Source organism: Argentina silus, assembly GCF_951799395.1.
Source record: "Argentina silus genome assembly, chromosome: 4".
NCBI classification, from domain to species: Eukaryota; Metazoa; Chordata; class Actinopteri; order Argentiniformes; family Argentinidae; genus Argentina; species Argentina silus.
This window is the reverse complement of record NC_139658.1, coordinates 6,415,362-6,419,185: the sequence shown is the minus strand read 5'-3', so window position 1 is coordinate 6,419,185 and position 3,824 is coordinate 6,415,362.

Here is a 3,824-nt window from a genome sequence, read left to right as displayed (position 1 = left end):
ATTATTGTGTAATCATTCAAAAATGTGTTTTGCATGTCTCCTGCTGTTTTTTTAAGAGACACTTTATATCACAGCATTGGATTTTTCCCTGTAGGTAAGATACATGTAGCTAGCTAGTGGTTGTGGTCAATAATATATACTGTATATGAACAACACATGGTAGCATTTTGATTAACCTATTTACATTAAGAGCATTTCTTCCCCATAACTACTCGCATATTTCCATAAATACTGCATATGTCTTGGGGTATATTGAGTAGAAATTGTATATTATTGGAATAAAGCTCATGTGATTTTCACCCGAGGTTGTGGTGAATGATGGAGAAAACAGAGACAGAGAATACAGCACAGCAGCCATCCACGGAGTAAGTGTAGTCTCGCCAACCGAGAGAATAGTCTTGAATGCATCTAGGGCTCAATCCAAACGCAGGCGTATTGGCAATATGTGTAGGCGGTAACTGGTGAAAATACCACATATTGCCTGCCCTCAAGTGGTGGAGTAGCGGTAATAGAGGCGTGTTCAAGACAATGAGCAGGTCAACTGCCGTCAATTGCGCTGAAAAATGCTGGCCTTGAAAATAGCACCAATATTTCAGACACACCCCATAACGCCCGCATTTGCGCTACATTTTTATGCTGTTAAAATATAGCCCCTGGTCTCTGAGTTAATCTAGTCCCACTGGTAACCTTCTAAAAGATTATAGAATAAAAAATTACCTAAAATTATTGCCTCTGTACATTATAAATAAACATAACTGTTCATTTCATACACACAAAATTGAATACCAAAATGAGCGGAATACAGTTTATAGTAACTCCATCTTCCTGCACTAGACGCAGTCCTTCACAAAGTTCTGAGGAGGAGTATGAAGAGGAAACGGAAGACGAGGATGATGAAGGGTTTGTTGGGGTTTCAGGCGGGCAGTCTGACAAGGGACAGAGTGAGGCAGATGGTGTGGATGAGGAGGAGGATGAAGATGAGGAGGAGGAGGAAGAGGTAGCCTATGCAGGTGGATTTCGTCCAAAAGAAAACTGAAAGACTTTCAATAAATTACGTCTGATATCATGGGGGGAATTATAGAGCAGCCCCAAAACATTTGTAAATGTGTTCCCCTCTCCCATTAGGAGGGAGCAGCAGTCCAACCCAAATCCAACTGTGAGTGTTTCACCTAATTTCAGCACTGTCCGCTTTACTGCTCAAACTGAGGTGTACTGTGTTGGGATGCTCCAGGACAGAAGGTGAGTCATATTAGTGTAGGTAATTGCCCTTGTACTTCTTATGGCCCACAGACTTTGCCCGCATCCTGTCCATATGGAACACCACCAAGTACATCAGCAAGTGGAAGATGGCCCATCGCAGAGGCTACCACATCGACTGCCTGACCAGCGACTCTGCACGCAAGGCTCTGCTCATGCAGCAGGAGCTGGACTGTAAAACCAGTGTAAGAGCCCTCTTCTTGCTCCGTACCTTTTTTGCACCATGGTAGGAACCCCAAATGCTGCTGGCGAGTGTAGCTAACAAGACCGATTTATTGTATGTATGGTAGATTTTTGATAGCTGAGTGAATGGTGTGTGTGTGTGTGTCTGTGTGTGTCACCATGCAACTATCCTCTTGTGCAGATTCCCCTTCCTATGGTGTGTATGATCGAGAGGGAGGCCCTGCAGATTCTCGAGAATATTGAGAAAGGTAATCCCAGAGATCCACTGCTCATAGTACCTTACCTGTCTCTGAAAGCATCTGCAAATGTAGACACATTAACCTCATCTCATCCAGGACACCAGATATCAAGTTCTGTGTTTGTATCTTATGTTATCAAACATGTGCTCAATCTCTATGTCCTTCTTTCTCTTTGTTTTACTTCAGATTACAAGCGCAAAGTGGGTGCAAGCCACCATCTGACTCAAGAGGTCCAGGAGCGTATAGAGAGGCTAAGGTCCCAAGTGTCCGCTAAAGTTGGGGACCGCCAGTCAGCCCCAGAGGGAGGGGTGCTGGGATCCCTGTGGAGGTGGGGCAGTGCACTGTCTGCAATGCTGACAGGCAGCGCTGGAGCCTCAGCAGATGTGGAGAACATTCTACCTAGAAAAGAATCCCATTGGAACAGATGAGGAAACATAATGACATCAATAAAAGAAGAGGCTTGTGAATCAAAACATCTTTGAGTGGACATTCTTCATTTATGAGGATTTAACTGTTGACTTACCTGTAATTGTGACAGTGATAATTATTCATGCAACATGTCTCATATTGTCTCATTTTAATCTGTGTGTTAAGATTGTGTTCCTGTGCAACTACAGTGTTCTATTGTTTAAGTGGAGACCTTGCCAGTGAGAATGTCATGGCTATACAAAGACCTGTTCAGTCTATGGACCTGCTCAACTCCTTATAAATGAAGAATGTCCACTCAAAGATGTTTTCATTCACACGCCTCTTTTATTGATGTCATTATGTTTCCTCATCTGGTCCAATGGGATGTTCTATTGTGTTTAAGTGAAGAATTCCATGGCAATACAACGTTAAACTACTTGAACTGCTTCATGTTGGTTGGTCGTTGTTAAAAAAAAACAAAAAAAACGCACACCATAGTTTGGTAAGGTGCAGGCTGGCAGGTGAAACTTAAAAGGAAGAAAGAGTCTCATACTCTTGCTCCGATGTTAATTATTTAGGTTATTGGACCAGTGTTTTGGCAGCAAGCTGCCTTCTTGATTGAAACCCTGAAGAAGGCAGCTTGCTATCGAAACGTTGGTCCAATAAATAATTGTGTGCGGCTCTCCTTCTTTCTTGTTGGTAGCAGTTCCCCACATTTGCCACCAGATGTCTCAGGTGACCAGAGGACACAGGACTCCCTTGTACACACCACTAAGTGCCACACGCCCGCAAGGTTACGTCATCTTCGTCACTATAAGGGCGTCCCCTTAGCTTGTGCCGGCTGCAGAGCAAATGTGTAACTTGCGCGCCTACACCTCGTGGCACCCTTTATGGATTTCTTTTCAGCAGCGTCACATTAGGACTGGATTGGATTTCCCACATACGTCGCGGAGATGTCTTGTCTTCCTAATACAAAATGATGGGCATAGGCCTACATGTTCATGTTACACAATGTTGAAAATCACAATGGAACGCTTTTAATGGATTGTGTGGCTTTGTCAAATAGGTCAAGGGGGGTGATTCTCTTTCAAGAATAAGAAAACACACAATACTGCCAGTGTATTAAAAGCATATCTGTCTGTTTTACTCATTGAATTTTGGTGAATTCCTTTACAAAGCAGTCACATAGAAAAATACAAGCCATATCTAGACTACCCTGTATCACTAACGCTTTGACATCAGTTACCTACAACAGGTCTTGGTTTTAAGCAGTTGATTGCTTGGCGCTCCAATGATATGAACTGTTATTACAGATCAGATTAAGGAAAAGAAATACGAGAAGTTCTGTTCAATGAAACATATTGGTAGAAGCTTCATAGCCTTTTATGTATCTCTGGTTCACTTCAAAGTTTAGTTGTAACAGACTGATTCAATTGAAACTCAATAATATGTGGGGCTGTGGTTGCAATATGAGAGTGAGAGCTTGTGCTCTCTTTTGTAGGAATAATATTCAATAACTCATCAACCATTACAAAGGCTCAATATGTATACACCTTGATATCAGAGTAGTACAAAATGTAAAAGGAAAGAGCAAAACACATATTAAAAGAAACAATTGGCAATTAAGAAATAACCCTTACTTGACTTGGCACAGTACAGATATAATTGAGGTAACATGGAGAATGCTCTCAAACAGGTAATTTCTTATGGGGGTACCAGTGCAAACAGATCATATTA